The 10,823-nt window shown below is 45.6% G+C and overlaps 1 protein-coding gene across 1 annotated transcript in view; it reads left to right on the top strand.

Moving 5' to 3' along the window:
• The first annotated feature begins 265 nt into the window (after nt 1-265).
• Nucleotides 266-10,823, top strand: part of SPIN1 (spindlin 1) — a 51,278-nt gene continuing 40,720 nt past the window's right edge. The window contains 1 exon segment of the mRNA XM_084796081.1: nt 266-446. The gene's annotated coding sequence lies outside the window, so the exon portion shown is untranslated.

The following is a 10,823-nucleotide window of genomic DNA, read 5'->3' as shown; positions in this document are numbered from 1 at the left end:
CTAGGTTCGTTTTCTGAACCATGCTCGGCTCCTGAGAGAGCTGGGGTCTGAGCCCCGCCCTCGGCTTCCTAGCGCGTACCTGGAGGCCAAGGGAGCGCGCCCCACCCTCCAGGTGAGCAGCGCCAGGCCACGCCCTCGCCGCAAGGCTCCGCCTCCTACTTGCGCCTGCGCAGTGCGTCCGGCGGCGCCGGGCGCCGGGGCGGCGCGGCCGTCGCAGTTCGGCGGGCGCAGTGCGCGTGCGCCGTGGCGGCTGGGGGGCGGGCGGCGGCCGCGGCGAGGAGCGGGGGTGGGGAGGCGCCGTCTGGCTCGGGCTGGGCCGGCGGGGAGCACGAGCGAGCCACGGCGGCCCCGCGGGCAGCCTCGGTGGCCCACAGGTGAGACGTACTTGAGGCCGGGTGCAGTACTGTGAGGGGAATGCGAGTGGGCCTCGCGGCGTGCCGACCCAGGTGAGCACAGCCCGCGGGCCCCGGGCGCATTGTCCGCGGGCGGCGCCCCTCAGCGCCCCCTGCCGGCCGGGCTCGGTGGGGCCGGGGCGCGGCGGGCTAGGGCCAGGGTGTGCGTGAGTTCCTTTGTTCGTCGCCCCCGCCCGGTCCCCGCCGCCCCCGCCAACATGGCGCTGGCGGGGTCCCTGCCCCAGCCTGGCGGCCGCTTCCCGCGCGCTTTGTTCGGTGCCGGGCGGGGGGCGGGGGCGGGGGCATTGCGTAACCGGGCGGGGGAGGGGCGTGGTGGGACCCCCGCGGCGGGTCACCCTGGTGACGCCCTGACTCGGGGGCTCAGGGGTGCGGGCCTGCGTGACCTTGGGTTTGCCTCCCGGAATGCGCCGGAATACGCCGGAATACATGAGCTGTGCGGTTACTGCGCAGCGCCGGGGGTCGCGGTCCCCGGCGGCTTTCTGCACGGATGGTGCGTTGTGGGCCTTTCCGGGAGGAGGGGGGTGTCGGGTTGAGAAATGGCTTCAGTCATCCACGTCGTTGCATGCGCATCTCAAAGTTTGTTTACGCAATTGCTTTTCTATTGATTTGGTTTTGATAATCTGTGGATTGGGTCTCAGTTTTGTAAGGGTTTTTTTTTTTTCTGTGTGTGAAGTCTTACTCCTGGTTCAAAGGTTTGTTTATTTATCGTGTATATCGAAAACCCCAACAAGGTACGTTTAAGTATTGTAAAGGGTTTCAGTGTGACTTGTGCGGAAGATGGTATCCATACCGAAATGCGAATACCTCAGTAACTTTCCTTGGAATTTTCTGGAAGAAACTGCAGCCTGATAGGATTGATGGAGAGTAATTGCTTTCTGCATAGCTTTTGTTAGGCAGTGAAAATGAAACCGGATCTTAGATGTTTTTACCTACACATCCTGAGCACACTTTTAGGTGGTGAAATTTTGGCTAGAGGAGAGGAGGCGCGTCTTTAAGCCTTCCTTTTCACCCCTTCAGTATTAGATAATGGGCAAACGCGAAAAATTTGATGACTGATTTATAGGATCTTCATGACCAGATTTGATAATTGTTTATCAGCGTTGCCTGACATGTTTATAAAAAAAAGTGTAGTGTTTCTTACAAACACTAAAATGGAATTAGCTTAAAACTACAGAAATGCTTATGAAACTAATCAAATTAATCAAGCAAAAGGGGCTTCGTCTAAATTAATTTGGATAGTCTCTTGTACTCTAGTCTGGCCTTGATCTAGGTATTTTGTTTCAGCCTACAGTGCAGGCCCGTGAGGGGCCATCTTGTTATCCTTAGGATTTTTTAAATGTATGTGTATGGACGTTTTGTCTGAATATTTGGGTGTGTTCCTCGTGCCCAAGGAGTCCAGAAGAGGGCTCTGAACTCCCAGGACTGGAGTTAGAAAGATGTGTGTGCCGTTTGGGTGCTGGGAATCAAAGCTGGGTCCTTTGGAAGAACAGTGCTCTTAACCGCTGAGCCTGTGCTTAAGGTTTTTTAAAAGTAGTTTTCACTGATTTCTCTAGTAAATTCCACTTCTAGTGTGTAAAGGAGTGTGGTTGTAAGCCTCTCTGGGATAGCCAAGATGTGATGCTGCTAGTCTCTTGCATAGAGTAGGGTGAGGTTGCCGTCCTGCATTCTACATCTAGTCTGTACTTGGTCACCCCTAGATTAATTACAGTACTATCACCAGGCTCAGTAAAAGGCGTATAACCCCAGTTGTTGGGGTGTTGGAAATTTAAGGCCAGCTTGGGTAGTTTAACTTAGATCCTGTCCCAGAGAGTATGCAGGAGGCTGGAGATAAAGCTCAGCGGGAGAGCACTTCCTCTACTCAAGACTTCAGGTTTTTGCTTCCCAGTGCAACAAAGGAACTACTACGTGAACATTCCTTAAGTAGAGTTGATTGTTTCAGGTAATGAGGACATTTCTTTCATGTGGTTCACACCCCGCCCCTCCCCCCCAACCCCCAGTCGTTGGATAGGGCAGTTTAGATAGTGCCTTTAAAGCCAACTCCAAAGCAGACTTCAGTACAGAGTGCCAGTAACAGTTGGGGAAGCTGCCTGCTTGAGTTCCTGCCATTCTCTGTCCTTCTGAGGGATGAGAGCCCTCTTTAGGGTCACAATTCACATTTTTATTTTGGGAATTCTGAAAAACACTGCCATAAGTGAGCTTGGTACATCCTTTTATGGGACAGAAAAGGACTGAAAACAAAGGATGAAAGGGATTGGTGGATTTTAAAAAGTTACTTCCCTTGCAAAGTGGAAACTGGGAGAACTCAGTAGAGAAACATCTAGGTCCACATCAGATCACTTAGGCTAGTGTTTGCCAAGGATTCAAACTGAGGGAACATCATTTTCCTGTGGATTGAAATGGTGTGCTGGGGAAATTGGGTTGTTGTCTTTTCTGATTTTTCAGAAGGTCAGATAACAACTCAGTTTCAGTTTGGCTAACTTCAGTAGGAGTGACTCCATTTTGATATGGAGCCTCGTGCAGGACTGAGCGCACAAGCCCATGGCTTCTAACTTTTTGGGTTTTTTTTTTTACTCTGTCCTTATGCCTTATCTTAGGTAGTAGTGCCTCCTATTATTAGAGCGTGGTGGTGTGGGATTGATGTGGTCTGTCTGTACCGTTTTGTTTTGTGGGTAGTCCAAAGTTTCACCCTTACCATTTGATAAGATTTAGTCTTCTGGAAGAACTTTTTTGTAGAGTTTGATCTTCAGGGTAGCTAATACAGTTACACCTGGACTATCTGTATTGTTAATTATTATTATTTTTTGTTTTGTTTTTTGTTTTTTCGAGACAAGGTTTCTCTCTGTAGCCTTGGCTGTCCTGGACTCCCTTTGTAGACCAGGCTGGCCTCCAACTCACAGCGATCCACCTGCCTCTGCCTCCCGAGTGCTGGGATTAAAGGCGTGCGCCACCATGCCCGGCTCTGTATTGTTATTTGCAACATTTTTTTCTAGTATGTTGGGAATAACATGAAGGGAGCCGGCATGGCACACACCTGTAATCCCACCACTAATGGGTGGCCAAGGCAGGGAGAGCACAGTTTAGGTAGCAGAGACCTATTGTGGTATTGGAGGTTGGAATGATGTCTGCATGCTTATTAGCAGAACCTCAGTTTGATAAAGACATTTAAGAACACATATTTTCAGCTAAATGTGTATTCTTTCCCTCTTCCTAAATGAGAAGCTGTAAGATGCTGTTTTTCCTAGCTGCTTTGTTCTGCTTGGAATCCTGGGGTTGTGAAAAACACTGTTCAGGAATTGCATGGTTGGGAGCCAGGGCCTTCCCCTCTGAGTTCACCTCACCTCTGCAGTACTGGCCAAACACCTGGCAGAGAGATTTTAAAGCCTCGGCTCCTGAGACTGGGAGGAAACCTGCCTTTTCTCTAGGCTGTTGCCTTGTGGAGTACCCCAGTATAGTTCCAGAAACCCAGCTGGACAAGTCAGTGTTATCCCTTCCCCTCTGTCCCAGCTTTGCCACAGTTACTAGTGTCTGTTTTGTCTGCTCGGACGTCTCTTAATATTGAATCTAGTTTAAGTTGTCCTTATTCGGTGCCTAATTAAAATAGTCTAAAGTCAAAGCTGGAGAGATGGCTGCTCTGTCATGGACTCCTGTCAAGTACCTAGCACCCACATGACAGCTCACAAAGATTTGCCAGGTCCAGGGACTCCATTGCCCTCTTCTGGCCTCCATGGGCATTGCTTGCACAAAGTGCACATATGCATACATACAGGCAGAACATCCATGAATGTAAGATAGAAATAAATCTTTTTTTTTTTTTTTAAGTTTTTTGAGACAGGGTTTCTCTGTGTAGCCTTGGCTGTCCTGAGAAATAAATCTTAAAAAGAAAAAAAGTATTGTCCTTTCCTTGAGTCCTGTAGGACTTACTTACATAATAAGAGGCGTGTCTTTACAATCTGATAGTTTATAGGGAAAGTGCAAATGCTTACAGTGGTGGACTTATATACCCAGAAAAATCTGGGAAGAGAATTTGTGCTACACCAGGGCTGAGAATATTTAGGGAAGAAAAGAAGTCCAAATAGTGGAGGGACACAGCAGGAGAAGAGTTGACGTTTTCAGGAGTTAATAGTCTTTAGGGAGAGGAATTTACTCATCCATTTAGGCTTTGAATTCTAGCTAAAAGTTGGTGGAAGTTACCTTTACTCCAAGAAGGCCTAAGAACCTTATCAGGTGTAGGCTGAAGTTCACTATAGTTCATTCCTGGCGTGTGGTAATCCAGATGACACAGATGTCTTAACACCTGTGGTTTCATGTGGCTAATTTGTATTGAGAATTTGGGCCCAGGTTTTGTATGCTGTATTTCCCATGACTGTAGTTAGTAGTTATTTGTAGTGGAATGTAGTTGGTATTATTTGAGACAGTGTTTCACTGCACAGCCCTTGCTAAACTGAGACTTGCTAAACAGACCAGGCTGCCCTTGAACTCACAGATCCTCCTGCCTCTGCCTCCCAAGTACTGGGTTTAAAAGACCAAGCCTCCATGTTTCCAGGTGTTTTTTAGCACAGGAAGCCATCTTAACACAGGACCAGGACTAGACTTGTGTTCTAGAGCAGTAATAAAAGATGGTTGTGTGACCCTCCCTGCTCCTGGGGATCCTCTGACGATGTGTGTCCATGAGGGACAAGGGAGCAGGGGTGACTGACAGGGAGTTTGGAAGCCCAGTGAGTGTGGGTAGGCATGAAGACTTCCGGGACCTGCTTCTGGGAGGCAGATTGATTTTTATTTGGAGTGAATAAGGGTTATATAGAACTTTGGGGAATGGGTAGGAATTTCCAGGGTGGGTATAGATAGACCATTGGCTGGAGGGCTAAGGAATGCCTCCTTTACTAGATGTTTGCTGGGTGGGTTCTTACCCAGAGAAAGGAAGTTGAACTTGTAAATTCCTTAAGGATCATGAGACATTCCTCAGGTGTGGGGACCTGGGCTCCCCAGGCAGAGAAGTGGACAAAGGGAGTTTTCCATTTTATACTGAGCTCAAGGCTTCCTGATCCTGGTGGACTGCAACCTTAGCAGCAGGGGTTCCTGACAATGGGTGGACCTTTTAGAGAAGTGGTGAAGCTGGCTGAGGTTGGGAAAGTTGGTTTGGTTTGGACTCACCAGCATGTTCTTGTCAAGTTAAAAGTAGATCCACTCAATGTATGCATTAGTCACATTTTGGCAGAGTAAGTGAAAAGCCAAAGGTTGTTATTTTTCTAAGTGCTGAGGTTCAGGTTTTGTGCTAAAGAAGGCCTTGAGACTAGTAAGTATTAAAAAAAATACTGTTTGTGATTTTTTAAGTTTTTAAAGATTATAATTGCTTTTTTTTCTTTGTTTCATTCTTTCCTTTTTTTTTTCTTTCTCTTTTTAGTCGGGATCTCTTGTAGCCCAGGCTGGACTCACCCTTCTGTTCTTCCTGCCTCCACTTCCCAAGTAACTCAGAGTGCTGGGATTCCAGGGTTACACTGCCACACCTTAGTTTCATCCTTGTAAAATCCAGGCTTTAGTTTTATGTTTTTATGTTAGGTTTGTCAATCTTACCATATACTGAAATGGCTATTACCAGCTTGAATTGGGAAACAATATTCTTTTTCCCACTTTGAATGGTTCCTGTGATTTGTCACTGACAGAAATCTAGTAGTCATCTGGGAGACAGGTTTCTGAGCCTGCCTTGCTTTGTGCAATATTATCTTAATTAAGTTAATTGATGTGAGGAGACCCACCCACTGTGGCTGGCAAGGGTCCCTGACTGAGATCTTTGACTATAGAAATGGAGAAAGGGAACAGAGAGCAGATGCATTCTTCTGTTTCCTGATTGTAAGTGCTCTGTGACCAGAGGCTTCAACTTCCTGCTACCTTGATTTGCATTTACTCCCTTGAACTCTGAGTCAGAACAAACCTTTCTCCCTCAAGTTGTTTTTGTCAGGATATTTTATTACAGCAACAAGCTATGTAACAATCTTTTTTGGGAGCTGGGGAAGATTTACTTGCTGTCTTCTGGATTATTGTAGACTTAAAAAAAAAAGATTGATTTATTTTATGTATATGATTGCCCTATCTGCATGTACACCTGCATGCCAGCAGAGGGCATCAGATCACATTATAGATGGTTGTGAGCCACCATGTGGTATTGGGAACTGAACTCAGGACTTCTTAACAGCTGAGCTGTTTCTCCAGCCCTGGTTTTTTTTTTTTTTTTCTTTTCTTTTTTAAAGACTGGGTTTCTCTGTGTAGCCTTGTCTGCCCTGGACCCCCTTTTGTAAACCACGCTGGCCTTAAATTAACAGAGATACCCCTGCCTCTGCCTCTGCCTCCCTGAGTGCTAGGATCGATCACAGGCGTGCACCATGGAGCCCAACAGATTTTTTTCCCCAGTGTTTTATTCAGCTTGTCCCAACTTGAGCATGTTGGGCCTTTACCTGACATGCTGTGTTAATCTTAGACCTGTTTTGTGTTTTTGCTTCCTAGCATGACATGTCTGTGGTTCCAGTTGTACTTTTCAGCCAAATGCTTATGGTTTTAACAGTGGTTGGGAGTGGAGTTTCAGGCTTGTCTGCTCTGTTATGTCCTTACTGCTAATGCTGCTGTTATGCTTCCTTTGGGCTGACTTGGGACATACATATTTTGATGCTGTGTGGAATCCTTTAGTTCAAGGTTAGTACTTTAAGGTTTCACATTGAATTCATTCCTTTTTTCTCTGATGTTGAAATGTGCAGTCTTAGCAATATCAATGCAATTGCATTATCCTATAGTGAAGACATAGCCTTTTGAAAATATAATTAGTAAGCAGAGCAACTGTAGGTTGTTTTGACTGACAGTTCTTTGTCTTAAAATTTTAACTATATAGGATATATTGTTAATACTCTGAAACATAAAGTCACCTAGAAATATTAGCTGACTGGTAAGATAGCTCAGTAGTATAAAAGCAATTGTTTAGGCAAACTTGACAATCAAAATTCCATCTCTATGTCTACTGTCCTGACTGAACGAACACACACACACACACACACACACACACACACACACAAATAAATAAATAGCTCCCTTGGGAAAAAATTCAGTTGTGCTATCAGTTTGATGGTTTATTTGCATTAAACCCTTAAACTTTCTTAGCTTTAATGGTTAATGTAATGCTTTTAATGTTTTGCTTTTTTTGAGACAAGGTTTTATGACCCTATTGGTTTAGTTCCTCAAAATCAGGGATTATAGACTGGGCCACTGCATGCTGCCTGATTTAATTTTCTTACTGTGTTTTTGCTTTTTTTTTTTTTTTTTTTTTTTTTTTGTCCATGTTACATATCTGTGAATTGATGTAATTCATAAATCAGAAAAGCCTTCAGAAGCCATAGTGCCATTTCTGTTGGCCCATCATCAGTCCCATCTGCCCCACTAATGTGTTTCTGGTTTTTGGTGTTTAAGTTTTGAAAATAGAGACACATATTTTAATTTTCTTCTTTTATGCTGTAGGTTGCTTGATGTCAATGATTTAGGTACCCATGGTGAAGTCCTTAGACCGTGGCAGTGCTTTTGGGAGCAATGAGTTGTTACCGGGTGGAAGTGCTGGTTTTGTTTTCCTTCCATCCACAGGTTCAATGCCTTTGCACTTCACACTCCAGCTTTTGCAGTTTGAGTTCAACAGCAAAATTAGCATGAGTCTGTTTTTCTGTTATAATTTCACCGAAGTTTTTTATTTTTATTTTTCGAGACATAGTTTCCCTGTGTAGCATTGGCTCTCCTAGACTTGCTTTGTAGACCAGGCTGGCCTCGAACTCACAGCGATCCGCCTGCCTCTGCCTCCCGAGTGCTGGGATTAAAGGTATGTGCCACCACACCGGCTTAAAAATGACCTTTATGGGCTGGAGAGATGGCTCAGAGGTTAAGAGCACTGACTGCCCTTCCAGAGGTCCTAGGTTCAATTCCCAGCAACCACATGGTAGCTCACGATATGTAATATGTAATGTGATCTGATGCCGCCTTCTGGCCTGGAGGTGTACATGCAGACAGAGCAGTGTATACATAATGATAAATAAATCTTTAAAAAAATTATCTTTATTTTCATTTCCGTAGAAGTGTGTTTGGGTGTAGTGTATTGTGTCATGTGTGTATGGTTCCTGGTGGAGGTGACAAGGGGGCATTAGATCCCCTAATGCTGGAGTTGTGAGCCATCCTATGCAGGAAACTGAACTTGGGCCCTCTGCAAGAGCTGTCTCTCTCAAGCCCCAGAAGGTTCACTCTTACCATAGATCCTGACAACTTTGGCACACTAGTTTTGTTTTTTCTTTAAGTCTAGAATTTCTACCTTTTCTGCTAAAGGAAGTATTTTATGAGCTGTCTTTACAAATCCAAACTGACATTATCACTGTATTTGTGCTCTTATTAAGTAAAATAAGGTTTGAACCTGAGCACTCAGGTACTGCGATAGTGTAGAATGGAGAGCCCTGTGCCTACCGTGTGATTCATGTGTGGGTAGTTAGTGTCAGTGTGCTTAGGTGGGTAGAAGGCTAGTTACTGTTCTGGACAACATAGGGCAGGATTTCATAATGCTACTCAGAGCTGCGTGGAGTTTACAGTGCTTGTTGTCAGCCCTCAGTTTGCCCTGATGGTTGAAGCTGTGGAGAGCCTGTGTCCCTTTCTCCGTCTGCACTCTTTACTTAGGGGAAGTTCAGGGATCTTGGTATTTGTTGCTTTTCTCTTTAAAAGCCTTATCTTCCTTTTTTGCTCAAGCTTCACTTTGCTGTGTATGAATTGGGGTGGGGATGCTAATGTGCCCAGTACCTGCTTTAGCCATCAACAGTTTTCTACAGTTCTTGGCCTTCCTAAAATAAATACTACTATTTCTTTTCAGAATTAGTGAGTGTTAGTTACTTTGCTTAATAGAATTGACTACTTTCCTCAAAAAAGATTGATCTCATTACAAGCAGAGAATGTTGTTGTTTTGTCCATAATTGCTTTTCTAGTACTAAGTGCACACTATCTGGGTTTTGATTGCAGTAGCTAGAGTTAAAGGAAAGGAAATCAAGGCTGCACAGGTATTTACCATATGGTGATGGTTAAGTAAGCAGTTGCAGCTTTTATTACTTTTTTCAATATTGGAGATTGACTCTGAGGGCCACCAATGTTCCTGAACCTGCCTCTGGTCTAGAGTTTTTCAGAATCATGTGGTAAGGAGCCATTCAGAAGTAGCACTGATAGGATAAGTGGATGAGCCATATGATTCCAGGGGTTTGTTACAGCAAGTTGAGCTGACAGTTGAGCCAGCAGAGAATCCTGTAGGAGACAGTTAGTTGTCTCTGTGACTTTTGCTGGATTTGGAAGCCCGCCGGGCAGGCATTTGAGAATGGAAGATGAGTGGGAAGAGCACATTGGAAGCTACTGTTCATGCCATTTCCTGTTCTCTGACTTTGCTCGGGTGCTTGGCCTGCAAAAACAGAACTCTGGACAAATCAAAATACCTATGCTTAGTCCAGGAGGCAGAGCAGCTCGAGGGTGCCTGGGTCAGAAGTCAGTGCCGTGTGCTCAGCCAAGGGTGCTGCTTTTGTATACTCTGACTCCTGCACAACACTGCTTCACGGCCAGCCCAGGTCACAAACACTGGGAAGGAGATTTGGGAGTCCAGTTCAGTTCTGGTAAAGTTGAAACACTACAACAGTAGTGATGAACTTAGGGTCAAAAGACTCAACCCGGGTGGCTGTTTCAGTGTGGCTGTGATAGTGCGTGTGTAATGCTGGTGGATGTTATACACTTTTCCCTGAGATGTACGATGTTTCCTGAGATCTATTCACCCCAGCTAAGAAAGGGCACCACCTGACCAAAGAAAGGGTTTTGTGAACCAGTGAGTTTATTTGGGTTACTTTACAAGAAGAGCTTCGGTCACTTTCGCACCTCCATCACCAAAAATTTCCACGCTGGGCAGTTGTTTACCTTTTCTGGTTGTTGGGACAGAAGGGTCTCTCCTGAGTCCTTGACCAGCCCTTCAGGAGAGAATGATACTGGCCCCATTTTGCATCTTGTGAAGGCTTCACATGGGTCTTCCCTAGCCGCTCTGCATCACTACTGCAGCAGTGAAGTCTAACCCTGAAGAAGCAGCTATGCTACAGTGGATGAAGGCACTGACCAGAAAGGAGTGAAAACCTAGACGTTGGATCCGGTGGCATGTGGTCACAATCACTGGATCTGGGGACCTTGGGAGCTGCTGTGCCCGTGGGAGAGGCCTTCCAGCCCAACCACAGGGACCTCCCTCTGCTGCCTCCTCTTGGGTGTTCTCTTGCCTTTTCCTCAAGACCTGCCCTACTATTGCTCTTCTGCATTTGTAATGAGGTGACTTATAGAAGATTGTACAATTTTGCCACTGTGCAAACAAAAATCTGAGGGAATAGATTT

The sequence above is a fragment of the Acomys minous genome, assembly GCF_964271855.1.
Source record: "Acomys minous genome assembly, chromosome: 9".
NCBI classification, from domain to species: Eukaryota; Metazoa; Chordata; class Mammalia; order Rodentia; family Muridae; genus Acomys; species Acomys minous.
The sequence above is the reverse complement of the archived record's forward strand: the minus strand, read 5'-3'. Positions and strand labels throughout refer to the sequence as shown.